The sequence below is a fragment of the Gymnogyps californianus genome, chromosome 5, assembly GCF_018139145.2.
Source record: "Gymnogyps californianus isolate 813 chromosome 5, ASM1813914v2, whole genome shotgun sequence".
Taxonomy (NCBI): domain Eukaryota; kingdom Metazoa; phylum Chordata; class Aves; order Accipitriformes; family Cathartidae; genus Gymnogyps; species Gymnogyps californianus.
Genome location: NC_059475.1, coordinates 20,723,317 through 20,740,560, shown reverse-complemented (window position 1 = coordinate 20,740,560; position 17,244 = coordinate 20,723,317). Strand labels below are relative to the sequence as shown.

Below are 17,244 nucleotides of genomic sequence, written 5' to 3'. Positions count from 1 at the left end.
GCATCTCCCAGCCGCCATCAAGCAAGCGTGGGAATGCACCAGGGAAGAACCACCATGCCGCTTGGCTGGGCTGGCATCCACTTCAACCAGACCCAGCTCACAGGCTGGGTACCCGCAGCGCTACATATTGTCTGTGCCTTGCCCACAGCAGCCACAACGCCAGCAGACAAAAGCTCCCACAACCTCTCCGAAGCTGAATTTGCAGCGACACGTTGCTTCTTAAGGAAGAAACCACAACATGCTCGTTTCAAAGTAGCCAGCTGGTGAGGAACAACAACAGGGAGAGGGAAAAAAACCACCTAGCACCACTTCCCCTTCTTTCTCTCACGCAGAATCGAGAAGCTTATATTAATTGCAAAGCATGAGAATCTGAACAAACACCCTCCTTGGGCAACCAGGGCCAACCCCAGGAAAATATTTGCATCTATGGGATGCGCGAGTTGTGCAACCAGCAAAATATCAAGCCAGATACGGCAGGGACCTTTCACTAGGCTCTACAGAGACACACTCGCAACTCCACGATGCCGACTCAGGCTAAGACAAGTTGCTTTAATTTTCTCTTCCTCGCTCTAGCCTTCACAGGGGAAATAATACCAGCCAACTTCATATCCAGTTTGAAGCCACTAGATGGTATTTGCAGAGCTGAATCAGAAACCAAAGCAGCCTTTGGTGGGGTACGGGAGGGAACTGGGGTTCCCTGCGATGGGAGTCGTCTTCCCACCCTAAAGGTAAAATCTTAAGGAAGTTCTTGATGCAACAAGGTCAGCTCTGCCCTGGACACAATATGCAACTTTATATTATTACACAATTTCCCATGCCTAAGGCTTGATAAAGCCTTGTCTGCCTAGATTTAGTTACACATATGTTACTAGGGAATTAGGGAAATTAGTTAGGAAGGTCATATAGTTACAAAACCTGCGTGAAAGAGACTGATGGATCCTGGTTTCTCCCACCAGCTTTCAAAAACCCATACACATGCTTGTTCAACCAGGAGAGCAAACAGCCGAGTGATGCCACTGCACATCTCCCAGAGACCTATGAACCATCTGCTGTTGACAAGGCAGCAAGTGTACAGTCAGTGGCAAAAATTAATAAGTAAAAAGCACTGTTTTTCCGGAGCGCATCCAACCAGCAGCAGGTTGATTGCAGCAAAAAGCCGGTACTAGCACAATACCACCCCTGCAGATGAGGCTCAGGGTTTTGTACGTGAATAACAGAGCATGGCAAGGCACTGCAGGTATCATTTTGCAAACCAAAACCCTGCGTTAACATCTCTCCCTTTCTGACTTCTTTTTGCCACGTGGAAGGAGTAACAGAAGGAATTACGCTGGGTGAGCAGGCAAAAGGGGCGGGTGAACGCTTGCTGTTTGGTGCTACTGACGATGCACTTGTTGACCAGGCAAGAGGCTACGTGCAGCAGAAATGCTGAGAAGATGCAAGAACCTGATGCTGTGCCAGATGCCTCTCTGCTGGGCTGTTCAAACACAAACGCTATTTATTGTACCAAAGATCAGAGGGGAAGGACAACAAGGAAAGTATCACAGCAAAACGTATGCTCTGGGTCTTAACTACAAGGCCCTGACACACCTTCCTTCCTGAATTAAAAGCCTCCTGAAGGTTTTCATATGCTCTCCCCGGCCCTCTCTGTCCCCTAGAAGCACAAGTTGGAAAGTAGAAAAGCTTGTGGCGGACGTGTGTAGCCAGGAAAGAGAGCAGGCACAGATCAGATGCGTTGTGAAGTGAGGAAAATACACTATATTATGGAATATACGGTATTTTTTTGCCTTTTTCTGTAGCATGGTATGTGTGCTTCCCACCTAGGGTCAGACAGAAATTCTTCCACTAATAAATCCCCTGCTATTGCAAAGTTTGAAGCGACTGTAGTGCACACAGAGACTCTCCAGAGCTAACCACCATTTTATGGGTGCCTGAACTGATGGGAATTATAGCATGAGTTTCAGAAACAAACAGAAAGTGGAGTACAAAACTGACTCTGGTTTTCTTCGAGGTCCTAGGATTTAATGCTGACTACACAGGCATGAGATACAGGGCAAAGAGCCTGGCACGGCATCCTCCCCTGTGGAGAAGGCTTGCAACCAGCTGCCAGCACAGGGACTCGAAGGCTGAGTTCAAGCTCTGCATGCTCTTGCTGCAGACAGGTTTTCTCTCCCGAAACGCCTGGTGCATCACATTTCTGCCACCGGCCTAATTCTTCCCCAGCAAAAGGCATGATGGAACAAGTGTTTCCATCAAAGGGGAAAGTCAGCCAGTCAAGAAAATACTCCCCAGGCTACTAGGCTTTACTCCTTCCAGTTAGCTCAGCTTTGTTTTTCCAGTTCTTTCAAGAACAGCTCTGGGTCTCCTCCAACCTGCTCCCTGCAGACCATGCCAGGGTCTTCAGAGCAACCATGAAGTGGGATACAAAACTACAGAAACTGGCTCCGTCACCCCCAAAGCCCCATTATGGCATTTAATAGTGTTAAGAAAAAGCTCTTTTTCCCCTAAGAGAAAGGGGTTTACCCACCAAGCCTGGAACACCCAGATGTGCAGCCCTTGTAGAGGCACTACAGGGCTCCTGCTATCATCTGTTAATCCACAATCTGAAGTCCCCATGCCTTCGTCTCAGCTCCAAATTTAGAGGTCTCATGTCTTTCCCCACTGCAATACAACAGGACTGCTGTTCGAGCACACACATGAGGTCAGGAGCTCCTGAGAAGTACCCAAGTAACTCCTGACCTATGCTAGCAGCTGCTTGGCCTCAGTATGAAAGGATGAAATGGGGACAAAACTGCCCTATTCCTACCTACACTTTCTGCCTTCACTTGGTTAAAATGCCCCTTGGTCCAGAGCTGGGACAGGCTTGGAGCTCTGTCCTAGCACCTTTGCTATGAGCACCTCTGAGAGGTGTTTAACTCTGTCTTCCAGTTGCTGTCTGGATGACATCCCTCCAGCTCTTGGCCAGCAAGGAACCAAAATGAAGGGTAGCGTCTTGAGCAAACGAAGAGGCATAGGTTTACCAAATGAGACAGCACGCAGCTAAGACAAGGGCAGACTACATTCAACACTGTCTTGCTCTTCTTTTGTGCTACCCCAGTCTGCTCAACGTAGCTAGTCAAGGTGGGATTCATCTCACCTACAACACAGACATCTCCATGAGAGCCCATCATCCAGAGCCTCTCTATCATCAATGAGAAGAGACAAGCACAATCTGTCTGACCTGTTTCAGATATCTATCTGCATTAGGATGAGATGAAAGTGCTCGTTTCCTCCGCTGCCTATATAGGGGGGCTGAGGGTAAGCAGCTGAGATGTTAGATGTCAACATCTGGACAGGTGAATTGCACACCCTGATGTTCCCCATCTTGCACTTAGCTTGTAAGCTTTTCAGAGGGGGACTATCTCACACTGCACCTAACATGAAAGCACTTCCAGTCTCCAAGGCCTGAAGGTAACACTACACTTCAAGTGGAAGATGAGAGGCCCATGCCCTCAAGTATCTACCACCAAGAAAACTTCACAATGTTTTCCCTGTAACAATGTTCCAAGTGGATCCAAGTCATTTTGGGGGCTGGCTGAAGAGAAGGCAGAGCTGCAGGTCTCGACCTGCCTTTGTGTCAGCAGAAGAACGGGAAACATCCCAGGCACCAAACGCTTTGTGCCGTGAGAACGGCATTGCCCAGAGAGCTTGCAAGGCTCGCTTCATGCCCATCAAGAGACGCACCAGGACAAGTAGGGAGGGATGCACATACACAGCAGGGCTGGGGCAAGGACATGGGAGAGGAAAGGATAGAACACCCAGACTGCACATTTCTTCTAGTGGAGAGACTTGGGATTTACAGACCAACCTTGACGTTTCTTCTCTTTTTCATGATTTCTGATATACGATCCTTTAGGGCAGGCAACACTGGAACTTGATGCAGACAAATGCAAAATAATGAGTCTAGGGGCAGGAAGCCAAAGCAGACAGCACACATTAAATGGAGCTGTCGTGCTGCTACGCTGGCCAGGGGAGAGATTGAGGAGTTATTCTAAGATTTGTGAAGCCATCAGCCCTCGTGCTACCGAAAATAAGAAAATTAAGCTCAGACAGGGATTGCAGGCAGAATAATTTCCCTGACAACAGGATGAATGAGGAATAAGTTGTTACAAAGGGCGCTCAAATCAAATAGGGAAGAAAAGGAAAGCATGGGAGAGACTGCACGACATTTACCCACAGTGGGACTGAACTGAAGGGTTCAGGAGAAAACAAGAAGTTCAAATTAGCTCCCTGAAAGGGTGACTTACTGGTGGCAGAGCTGTTCCTTCCACCCCAGTGTACAATTGTCACTAAGCTTGCAGGCTCCTGCCTCAGATTTTAAACGTTATCTCTTTCCGTCCTAATCCCAACAGGTACTTGCTCCCATTGCCCCAGTGCAGCAAGCCACGCTGAGAAAGTGTGACTGGTGGTTGTCCACCTCTACGCATCAGCTGCCAGTCACATCCCAGTTCCATAGCATGAGCTGTTTGATTATTTTGATCTGTTTTGTTGGTGGTGTGGGTTTTTTTTTTTCTTTTGCTTCTCCCCTGGGATTTATTCTGAAATTGCTTTAAAGCTGTGAATTGAATAAATTCATTCTAGATGCAGACTTTGAAATAAAGGAGATGAAAACCTGAACTGACCTGAGAGATGCTGTACTGCCTGCCAGCCCATGGTCACTGCAGTCAACATAGTTCAACCAACTTCAGCAGAATTTGAACAAGACCTTGTAACCCTGTCGCAATGGAATTGCAGGGCTTGCCAAAAACCACGTGCTTAGTGGCATGCTCTGAAAAAGCCCAGCCCTCTGCTTCCCACGGAGCACACTTCAGACAATGCTCTTCTTGAGGACACTAAACAGGGCTACAGAAGCAACTCCATACCTCTTTCTTTTCAAATTGTACATCTTTCTCTAAAACTTGGGCAGGCTTTCCTTTGCCTTCTCAAGAGCGTCCTGCAATTGTCTTGTTTTCTCTTTAAAATGGTAGAGATTGCAGGCCAGCTTTACACAGCTCAACTTGCACCCATGGATTGGTGCAAGCTGCCCTTGGCCTTTAGAAGTCCCCAACCAGGGACTAGAAGGTACAGGGACCTGTACCTTATGTGCTGTAATCCTCCACCTTTTCTTCTGCATTCATTTCATCTCTAAAGCTGGCCAGTACCAGAAGCTCTTCCCTACCACCTGCCTGGGAGAATCAGCACCAAAACCTCCCTTGCTGCCACAGCAAGGACATGTGCAAGGACTCAGCAACAACTGTCCTATTCAGAAGACGTGAACAGGCTACAGCTCCATTGGAGTCAAAGGAGGAAGAAGATGAACCTGAATTCCAGGAATTACACTTCTGCATGGACATCGTCCATCAGCGGTTTCATCTGAGCAGCCTCCCTTTACTCACCTCCCATCCTGAACAGGTTTGTCATCCACTCCACAGTTGCTCTGAATTACCCCAGAGGTGACCGTATTTCAGCAACAAATTAAACTGTCACAATACATTACTTTCTACACTGTTTTTTAAAATATGTGAGTCCTGGCTACCAGAGAATTGTTCTGGAAAGATTAGATTAGGTGACTCGGAAACTGCTTTGAGAAAGAGTAAAGGGTTTTTTTGCTTCTTGAAGAAATCTACCTTCTTTTTTTTTTTCCCCCGGGAAGTTTTTTTATCCTCAAAGACTTGGTCAATTAACTGCATCTTGTTTTTTGGATCTTTCCACAAAAAGTACCTCGGCACAGGTGACCAAAAGGGAGATGGCTCGTTTTGCAATCATCTGCCGCCAACACAAACCAAGATCCTAAAGCCCTCTGGTTTTTAAATCAATCCCCATCCAGAGGGCTGCAACATCTCTTTTCAGTTGCCCAAATTTTCTTACCGTTTTTCCAACCCACAACAAGCCAAGACACTCAGTTTTACCATAGGATATCTACCCATTTCTGCAGACACAAGCCCCACTTACAGCCTGGAAGACTTACATGGAAAGGACTGCTATTTCAGCCCTCCACTCGCATCACTTTTAAGACTGGATACCTAAAATATTAAAACAACAGACAAGACAACCTTACTTGAAATGATAAAAGGAAACAAAATCCCACCTTCTCAGGGTTCACTGTGATGAGAAAGCATTTCACTCATCAGAAAATCAGATCAGCAACACATCAACAGTTGGGTGCTGAATCTTTTGACACTCATCAGTTACCAAACGAAGGGGGAAGCTGATCTTGCAGTCAAAGCACAGGACTAGGACAACAATTTCTGTTCTCAACTCTTCTCCAGGCTCCTCCTGTTAACATGGATTTCCATTCCTCAGTTCCCCAGCTGTAAAACAAGAGGTTGTAATAACACCTCTCCTTTCCCTGCCCAGTGTCCGTCGTGGCTATAGGCACTGGTAGATACTTGGGGTAGGGACACGTTACCTACGAGCATCAAGAGTGATCGTATCTACCAGCAAAACGCTGGGAAGGAGCAAGAAGAAAGAGAAACTCATGGATTAACTCACTTTCCACAGCCAGAACTTGGCACTTGGAGTGCAGTTTTTCACTTTCTAGCAGATACGAGGAGCAGCCAGGCCTGGACACTTTATAGGTTGAAGAGGGTGGCTGCTTGGGACGTACCCCACAGAAGAAGAGGAACAGCAAAGGTATAAACTGATGTGGAGGAAGTATTCTGTCTTACCTGTACAGATTAATGCATTCATCATGGAAGGGATGTGGAGCAGAGGATATCTTGTCTGGCCCCTGATAATCAGGTGCAGTAGTTGTGGGTATCAGATGACTAATTATTAAGCAAATGTTATTCAGGGTCTGAAAGTCCTAGCTTTCCTCCTTGCAGGACAACTGCCCAAATTCTTGCCTGGGATGGCAGATAGGAAACGATCTCAAGAAGAAAATCATGACAGTAGTTGCTGCAATCAACCAACAAAGGCCATTTTCCTCCTATTTGTATCCTCCTTGTGCCTGCTACAAAATAGGGAGAGAACTGCTCTCATCCCACTGAGGCACTGCCTTGTTAGACCCACACTGAAGGGCTGCTGACATGGTCTGTAGCCCCATGGCAGGACAACTGAGGTGGGCTTATGGCAACACTCCACCTAGATCAGCCCTAAGATCCTGTGGTTTGTGGCGGGGGTGGTAGCAAACCAATCTCTTGGAGGCCAAAGTTAAGCTGCAGTGGTATGCCCACAAAAAGCACTTTGCTGCAGCTCTAAATAACCACTGTCAGTGGTTTAAAAAACTTGTGTGCTCCAAAGCACCCTCCATACTCAGCCACCTATCACAAGTCAGCATGGTTGGCAGGGAAACAGCAACATTTACAGGGCAGCCAGCTGGTGGATCTCCCAGTCCAGTGTCAACTGATTGTCTCTATCACTGTGTCTGCTCAGCAGCCCCATGCAGATCACCAACTGCACATCGGATCCAGGCTGCGCTCTGCACAGCCCTACCTCCCTGCACAGTCTACAGCTCTGTCTTCTGGTTTTCCTTGAGTCTTGGTCAACGTTACCAGAGTTTGTGGAATGACTTCGGTCTCTGAATGACCAACTGAGATACATAAAGGGACAGTATTTTCAGAAGACAATGCTTTTCACACTTGAAAACATCTCTAATTAGGTGCCTGACATCTTTAGCCACTGATCCTTCGATAGTGGGTGTACAGCAGGGATGGGAACACAGAACTGATCTAGCACCGGACATGTCTATGTTGACTTTGCCAGCCACTCTCAGAAATATGTCCTGATATTGCCTCTGCAGTGGCTTTCTGGGATGAATACTGTGGCTTTCGTCCCTTCTGCGCAAGGAACCATGGTACAATTGTAGCAACTGTACTGGATGCATCTTGCACAGGGATCAGCCAAGAGATTTCCACTCTTATCCAACCACCTCCCTGCTCTGCCACAGAGCCCGTGAGACCCTGCACATGCCCCTGTGACTATGAGCCACACCAGCACACAGCCTCCTTGCTTCTGTGGAAAAGCAGGAGCAGAAGCACTTTTCCAGATCTAGGTCTGACTCTCACACGCCTGTTTCCCACCTTCACCATGGTCATGGTGGTCATTTCTGTCTGGCACGTGTGTGTTTTGAGAATGAATACCTTGATGTCCGGAAATTCATGGGTGCCACCAGAATAGCCACAGAGTTGTCAGCTGCAACTGAGTACAGCAGGATGGAGGATGTACATCCGCACTCCTAGGAGCAGAGAGAGCAGATCTGACCCTCACTGACTCAATTCACAGCCACCACATCCCCCAGCAGAATGATGAGGCAGAAAGCGGAGCAGGGACTTGCATGTTCTTCCTCATCCATCAGCAGCTACACTGACTGCCAGATGGGAGGTCACACCACCAACTGGCACAGCAACATCCTCCCCCTGCCTAGCCCCCCAGCACTTATCCTCATACTCCCTCCCACATCAGCAGAGCAAGAAGCCAGCACACGCCTGTCAAAGCAGGTCAGGGAGCAGACCACCTGCCCAAGGCTGCCCATGTGGAAAATGGGACAAGCCCTCCAGAAAAAGCTGGCTGGCCTCGTATGATATCATGCAAATCAGGAAAAGGCCAGGGAAACAAGATTGGGAGAAACGCTGCATGACCCAGGTTATATTATAAGGTTATATATTCAGCCTCCGCACACAAGCAGGGGAGCCAAGGGGTGTGCATGCACACACACGTACACAGGCAGGAGGTATCTCCTGCTTTCACCAGTGTTTGCTGGGTCTGCGTGCTAAAAAGGAGGGAGTCATGCTGTTCACAGCAGGAGCCTAACACGCCAGGACCCAAAATGAGCCCTTGCATCAACAGACACAGATCCAAGGGGACACAATGGAAAAGTTAGTTACAGGATTAGCACACACACAAGCCGGGGTCTGTCCCATATTTACCTCCAAGAAACAGTGATGTTTTATTTACTTATCATACTCAACTACTGTTTTATCTATTTATCATACCAACCAAAGCCTGGTTTCTCAAGCCCAGCCTTCTTTTTCTGGAGGATGAATTCCAGTCCCTCATATAACATTAAGCTCCCTGACATCTCATTCTTGCTCCAGCAAAGCCAGCTGCAGGGAAGGAGCACTGATGCTACAGTCACTACAGAAATACAAGAGCTAGTGCCACACCAGGACAACCGCTCTGGCTGCTGCAGTGGCTAGCTGGGGTAGGACAAGAGATGAAATGCATCATTTGCAGACTCCAGTTTCATACATTCAAGCTTATTCTATACACATGGTTTGGAGCAGGCTGAACAGAGCTGGATGCAAGCCACAGAACTGCCGAAGACAGCGTGGTGCATCAGAGCAGACTCAACACTGATACTGGAGCAAGCCTACAGAACGGCAGCCTGTTACCCCAACAAACCTCTGATGAATGGAGCTCACTTCTCAGCAAGCCTCTAAACAAGATCGCGACTTGCCTGGGGCACAAGCACTTGCTAGCCAGACTCTCCTTTGGAGATTTTTCACTGATCTGCTTTTCTCAGAGGTGACGATCCCATGCACTCCCGCTGCTGGCCGGCCATGCTCCGATTCAGCCTGGACCGGCAGGACAGCTGACGCTCCACCTTGTACAACGGCAGCCTCCACAACACTTTTTTCACTGATCTCCTCCTCACTTCTCTTCCTGCAGAGCCTTACCCAGCAAGAACAGGGCAGCCCAGAGCAGACCCCGCTGTGCACACCTGCATTCTTCATTTCACACCTACTCCCTGGCTTTTTAGATCTCGCTCCTCTCCTCCTCCCAGTAAGAGGACGACATCCTCTTCATTTTACAGGCCACAGCTTCTCCCTCATGTCTGCTGTTCTGTCAAGGATGCTAAACAAGCAGAAGACGTACAGGCATCTTCTCAGAGACATTGCAGCAATGTCTCTTTTTTGTATTTGTCAAGTTATCGCTCCCACACACGCGCATCTAAACTCAGCTTCACCAGCTCTTGAATTTAACTTACATATGAGCAGTCTGATCTGTAATGGGTTTAGCTAGGCAAAAGCAAAAATCCACTTATAGTTCGGCCCACAGCACTGTATTGTGCAAGTACCTGGGCTGCCGCTGCCTCTGCGTTATCAGAGTGCCCCTCACCCAGGACATCCTACCCTTTTAGCAGATAAGCTGGATATCTGCTGGGTCGGTATCACTCCTGAAGAAGAAGAGAGCCCGGTGAGATAAGGCAACCAGCTCAGCCAAGACCAGAGAGGACGTCAGGACTCCTGGGTTCACAGTCCTGCACTTTAACCACAAAGTCACCTTTCAGCACAGAGATGAGCTGTTCCAAGAGCCCACGTTGCCATCAGATGGGCACCATGGGCAGGTTGTGCATTAAGACAGCGAGCACAGACAGACTATTCCCTCTGTAGGCATTCAGGCCATTTTGCATCACATGCAGCAAGCTGTAAAACCATATTCCAGTAGTGAGAAGTTGATAATGAAGTTTTGCTTTTACTGAACTGGTCATTAAACAGTGCTAGTCTCACGTTATAAAGAGACCAAGAAATAGGTGGGAACACACAGAATAAAATGGATCATCTTGAAGCATTTTCCTCTGGATATCTGTAATTATAAACCAAACATCAATCAGCTTCCCTCTCTCCCTGCAGTAAATAATTAACTGCAAAAGAGTATTCCTTTTGGCCCCATCCTCCCCAATCAATTTTGCTTTGCAACAACATGCCGCTTGGATTGCTCGCTGCATCAGTGCACCCAAGTGTTATCCAAAACATTTCACAAGACATGGAGGAGCTGTGCAACTGTTAACTTCAGTACAGCAGAGACCTTTCCTTATGGGTACGAGAGGGCATCATCATGTAACTCCCAGTACTTAAAGCAGACAGCTATGACATACACAGCTTAGCTCATTCACTGCAGCAACATCACTGCAACCATCAGCGGAGGCGAATCACGCACTCTGAGCACTCCCATCACACTCCTCTGGACTGCCTGAGCTTTACTGCCAAGGCACAGAAAATTTCCTCCCCTGAAATACAAAGTTTTCTATTTCTTTCATTGTTTTTGAGAATATCCCCCCCATAGATTTGATCCAGGGGAAAAAAAAAAAACAAGTCTTCTCCATAACAGCGCTTTCATTTTTAAGAGACTTTAATCTTTGAATACTAGATCTAAGTTGAACATTGTGACTGCTCGGTCATGCACGATAACTCTTCGCCGCTTGCTACTTACCCTCATCAACGTGACACTCATACAGACTCTGAAAGTAACAGGTAAGCCAGAAAACCTTCAGAGCACTCATTCCTTTTGCCCTAGTGAAAGATATCTCCTGGATGTAACCCCAGAGGGGAGGAAGGATGATGCCAGGAGGAAAGCAGGACTGCCCAGCGGGGAGACTGGGCTTGGTTGGGCAGCAGCTAGAAGCAGGTTGCATACAGATACACAACCAATGAACAACACAAGGTCTGCCATTTGATCCTAGTTGTTTTCTTGGGATACAAAGTCAAATTCACTTTAAAAAAAGGCATAAGGAGAGCACAAGCAAAAATGAGAGCCGGGAAAAACCTCCAGAATTGCAGGAACACCCTTCCTGCAACAGCCAGAAAACCCAGGGAGAGGCAGAGAAGCATTACCACCAAGCAAACATCTTCATACTCACACACAGTTTGGGTTTAGTTTTACATTTTTATGGGTTTAAATGCATACCAGGTTTAGTTGAGCTGGCTATGAAGTGTTCAATAAAAATCTCCACCAGGAAGGTGGAGAAAAAGAGGAAAATTGGCTAATTTAGACTCAAAGAGCATGCAAAGAGAGGTTGAAGAAAGAGGCAGAAGAAAGAATGAAAGGAAAACCATGACACAAAAGAGATAAAGAATAATACAGGGAAAGGAAAAATTAAATGAAACAGATACTGAGGACAGTTTAGGAAAAGATAAACCATGAAAAAGTGGAATGAAAACTGTAAGGGAAAGATAAGAGAAAGAGGAATGTGCCATGGCAGAGCAGTTGAATGGCAGTTCGCAAATAGATCATTTGTTTAATCTCATCCGTATTTGTCAAATAATTTGATTAATACTCTTTTGTGGTCTTCAACCAGCTATAGAGTTGATCAAATATCATTTCATAAATATATTATTAGATTAATACAGGTAAAATTCAAATACATTCAACATTTTTATCTGCTGCTTAATAAGCTCTGGCTATAAGTTTACACTTCAAAAATGTTAATAGAGAAAGCTGATAATAAATTACAATTAGATAAAGAGTGCTTGGAGCACAATCATTTTGCTTTTCCTAGACCGACAAAAAGTACAGTGGCATAACACATCTTGAAAGACAGGAGACGAGACATTTCTACCTCTTCCCTTCATCATCCTCCCACAAGGAACCCCTCTCTACAGGCAGTACTTTTGTCTTGGGTTTTATTTTGTTGAACATTTTCCCCATATTCAACTTTTTTACTCCATAAAGCTTTTTTACCCCAAGGAAACCCAGGGAGCTCCAAGGGCAGCCTAGCAGGAAGGTAAATTCAAGGTGCACCAGCAACAGGAGGGGTGGCAGTGGGTGCTGTCTCCGGCCTGGAAGCAAATGTTTACGTTTGTGAGCTGAGCTTTGCTCCTCTTAAAGGGAAGGGAAGTTAGGTGAAAGATGGCCATGTGGTCAAGGATGCCTCAGGACCTCGATTCTCAGAGGGAAAAGCTTCCCAAGTACCAGCAGCCTTTTCCAAATCTCCCTAGGAGAACTAGGGGAAAAAAGGTCAATCGGCAATTTTTCAGCCTGTTTCTTCCCCTGTCTGGCCCAACACAATAGCAAGGGAGTCCCCTTGAGAGTCCTCAGACCACAGGGTGAAAGCCACCAAGACACACCATCTCCATGCATGTGGTGGCAGGTCTGCCAGGGAGCCCCATGAAGCAGCGCCGGACTCGATGAGGAAACTGTGGCCATTGCTTTCTAGGCCAACATCAGAGAAACCCAAGGTTACTCCCACTGCTGCTCTACCTTTACCACTGACAGCAGCCAAGAACCAAACTCACCACAGGAGAGAACCACACCAAGGGTAACCCCTTGGGGCCAGAAAAGTGTCCCTCAGGTCATAAGTCCTGTTTAAATATTACAGTGATATCCCAAACTGAGATAATTATTGCTAATTACAAGATCATTTTTATGTAAACATGGAGGGTATTACCATGCATACTTCATTTCTTTTTAATTAAAAGAAATAAGAGGTTCACTGAGACAAAAAAAGACACGCTGACAGCTCCCACCCCAAAGCAGACTTTTCTGCAGTGATAACACCTGTCAGCATCCAGACCCACCGAGGAGCCTGAACTGGGAAATCAATCAGCATCAGCCTCCCCGGTGCTGAAATGAAGCAGTTGGCATGTTATTAATTACACAGGCAAATTGTTTGACGAGGAGAAGGAAAGGACCAGACACACCGAGGGGGGACACACATGGATTCAAAGTCATGGCTGTGTTACAAACACTTGGGAAAATCATGCAAATTATCAGCTGCAAAATCAAAATACTTTGGAGCTCTGCAAGGACAAACACATTAGCAATTCTGACCAGGAGAAACTAACATCCACCAACATCCACCATATAACCCTCTAGCAACTCTTAAGTTGAACCCGCACAAAGCCTCATGTGCTTTTCTCTGTTCAAAACCAGTTCCTGCTCCAACCTGCACAACCTACCCATGCCAACCAGACTGGGGTATGTCGTGACAAAGCCTCACCAGGAGTTTGTACCCCTTCTGCATCTCAAAGACCTACCCAGCAGCAACTTCGCATGGCGCAGGCTAGAGACATGACTTAGGTCACTGAAATACTCAATACTTGGGTCAAGCCATTCCTGCTGCACCGTCCTCCTGCTTCCAGCTGTCCTAAGCATTTCTGCAGCCGCTCCAGAGTTTGCCAGTCCTCTCCGATTTCTCATCGGCTCTTTTGTCTCCAGGCACACTCCGCCGCTCGATGCAATTAAAAAGCATCCCCAACCAGGACCCATATGGGCTGAGTGAGCCACCAGAGGCACCTGCTCCCACTTGGGGTGAAGGGGTTGCACCCCTGGACCCTGCGACATCCTTGCACAGCAGGCAGGGCGCAAGCAGCCTCAGCACGCCGCAGAACCCCGGCGGCGAGCGTCCCTGGGAGGAAGGGAGGTGCCGCCAGCTCCGCAGAGCCACATGCACGCAGGAACAGGGGGACCTCGCTCACTTGCTCGCAGATGCACATACCTGTGCTTCCACCACCTGCGCACCCCCTCCACACATCATCCCTGGCCTGCCAATGCTTGGCGCTGCTGTGAAGCTGGTCTCTCCTGGGGGGTGCCAGTCTGATGAGGGGCCACCAGAGCCCAGCAGGCACCTGTTTTGGCAAAGGGGGGGGGAGGGGTCCAGTGCTCCCCCTTGGGAGCATCACGGGGGCAGCATGGGGGATGCAAGGGGATGAGGGAAGGCAGGTGCAGGGGGCTGCAAACTGGGGGTGCAAGGAAGAGGAGGGAGAGGGGGCAGAGAGGGCTGCAGCTTGGGGACGTGGAGGGGAGCGGGAGGGCAAGGCGGGGAAGGAAAGGGGGCTGCAGCAAGGGGGAGAAGGGCAGGAGATGGAAGGCAAAGGGAGTGCAGAGAGGACAGAGAGCAAAGGGCGTGCAGAGGCTGTGGCTCGGTGGTACCCCACCTCCCCACCTCGGCGGCCTGCCCGGGACCGGGGTCGGCAGGCAGCGCCCAGGCAGCAGAGTCATGGCGCGGGCAGGCAAGCAGGTGGGTCCGCGCCACCGCCCCCAAACACCCCCGGGCTCCGCCACCGCCCACCGGGCCGGGGGTTCCTCCCTCCCCACTGCCTCCCCCAGGGCACAGTGGGGGTACAAACTTCCCAGGGGGGTGCAGCCGCCCCGCTAACAGGTGGCGGCGGCGCTGCCGGCCCGTCCCCGCCAAGCCGGTGGGTGCTGCCCCGCCCCGACAGCGCGTCCCAACCCCCCCAGCCCCAGCCCCGTTCCCGGCGGTCACTCACCGGCTCGTCCACCCCGCCAGGCGGGATGCGCGTCCTGGAGAGCGGGGCGCGGAAGTTTAAAGCGAGATAATAATATTATTTTTTTCTTCTTCCAACGGAGGAAAATCAAACAAGACGAGGCGCCCCCCCAGGCGGGCGAACCCCCCCCGCCCGCCGCGCCGCTCCTCCCCGCCCGGCCCGGCCCCGCCGGGGGCTTCAGCCGCGCGTCGGCCCGGTGGCGAGGTGAAGTTTCCACCGCGGTGGTGGAGGCGCCCCCGGTGTGCCGCGCCCGCCCCGCATTGGCACCGGGCGCCGAGGCGCTCTGCCGCCGCCGCCGCCCGGACAATGTGCGTACGGGGGAAACAGAGCGAAGCGGGAGCGCGCCCCGCCGGCGGCCGCAGCACACGCCCAGACGCCTTGCCCCGCCCACCCGCCGCTCAACGGCCGCCCGCCGCCCCTGATAGGCGGCCCCCGCCGCCACCGCCCTCCGGGTGGGCAGCGGGGCCTGTCAATCAGGCGCCACCGCCCGCCCGCCGCGGCCTGGCCGCGGGGCGGTCCCTGGGGCGGCGGCGGGCGGCTGTGAGGGGGGAGGGCGCTGGGCCTCCGCCTCGCCCCGGCGTGTGACCCCCGCCGCCTCCGCGCCGCTTCTACCGGGAGCCGCGGTGGTGTTGTTGTCCGCCCTCGGGGCCGTGTCTCTGCTTCCCGCCCCGCGACGGCCCCTCCGCAGGAGCTCTCTGCACCCGGGGTGAGGGGAAGGCCTGGCGGCCGCTGCGTCGCAGACGCCAGCCGCCGCCCGCCCGCTCCGTCAGCCTGCCCTTCCCCGCGGCCGCAGGGGTGCTCTACCCACAGGGGGGCCGAGAGGCGCCGCGGCTTTCCCGGAAGGCAGCGGGCGGGCAGTAGAAGCTGCCCCGACACGGCGTGCGGGGTGGGAGGTCACCTCAACCCTCCGGTTGTCCTGGGGCCTGCGAGCCACCACTCGCCTGCCTCCGGCCGGCCGCGGGAACAGGGCACCTGCCGTCGAAAGGGCACAGGCCTCCAGGTAACACGGCAGGGAGAGCCGTCGCCCTGCCCTCACCCTACAGGCAAGGCCCAACGCTGGACGCCGCAGGTACTGCCCTGGGCTGAGCTGCCTTTCTCAGCTCCCCACGGAGGCCCGGCACACAGTGCATTTTGGGGGAGGAAGACCAGAGACTGCTGAAACGTAGTGTTAATTACCAGTCACAGTCCCTAGCTGACAACCCGTAGGCTAAACCCAGCTCACAGGGCCATTTTATCTGACCCCTGGAAATGCCTAGAAAAATAGATGACTCCAAATTATTCAGGAGCAATTTAGACAGGCCACAAAAGAAAAGACACCTGAATTGGCTCTGTATAAGACAGCTGGGGTCCAGTTAGGCTTAGCAGCAGAGATACACACCAGATGAACAGAATTACTCCAATTACAGGCAAAGGTCCGAGCGTGGCGAGAGGCTCTGTCTGATCCTATTTGGGTCCCACAAGGAGCACCGCTAAATCAGAGCTAGTAAACCTTGATGGACTCAAGCTTCATTCCATGAATTCAGGTCTGTCAACACAGCACTTCCCATCCTGTCACAGGACGCCTATGTTACCAGACATTTTCTACTATTAGGTGCTGTGATTCCCTTATTACTTTGGAAAGTGGATAGTGGATTGCATAGTCACCTTGTTATCCAGGAGTATGCAGAAGTGATCAAGCTTTGATGCAGAATATGACACTGAATAAAGTATGCATTCCTGGAACTGGAAAAGCACTGTTCACTCTGACGTACGTTTCGAGCACACTGCCACAATTTATTGTTTCCATTAGAAAAGTATCTAGTAATCTGAAAATGGATCTAGAAACCATTGTTCTAGATACTACACTTGACACATAATAAAAAGAAAGCTCATGCCCTAAAGAGCTTGTAGCAAGAGTAGATTAAGTGAGTTCTAAGGATACCTGTTGAGAGAGTTGTGCAGGTTTTTTCAGGTCTTTCTTACAGACGTGTTGCACCAGCACAAACAAACCTGCCAGAGCACTTTCTAAAAGCCAGCACGCAAACAGACAGTTCCAAACAAAAAGGTTGAAGCTTTAACCTACCTTGAAACTCTTTGCTTGCTTCTAACAAGCCCTCCTGATTCTGAATAACCTCTCAGTTCTCCACAGAAGCAAGGACCGCAGCTCGCAGAAACACAGCATCTCTCCTGACCAAGCCAACAGCAGGAGCAGCAGCACACACAAAGGTGATGGGTTTCTTCACAGGCAGACACACGTACACCCGGTGCACCACCTCTCTGCGCTACCTGTCTCGTCTTGTTT

At 50.1% G+C, this 17,244-nt stretch overlaps 1 protein-coding gene across 2 annotated transcripts in view; it reads right to left on the bottom strand.

The window, feature by feature from the left end:
• HRAS (HRas proto-oncogene, GTPase) overlaps positions 1 to 15,026 on the bottom strand; it is a 42,669-nt gene extending 27,643 nt beyond the window's left edge. The window contains exon 1 of one of the 2 annotated variants that reach the window (XM_050896994.1): positions 14,946 to 15,026. The gene's annotated coding sequence lies outside the window, so the exon portion shown is untranslated. Of the gene's footprint in view, positions 1 to 8,096; positions 8,120 to 14,945 lie in introns of those variants that run through there. The other variant, XM_050896996.1, reaches the window with a different exon arrangement.
• Between the last annotated feature and the right edge of the window lie 2,218 nt (positions 15,027 to 17,244).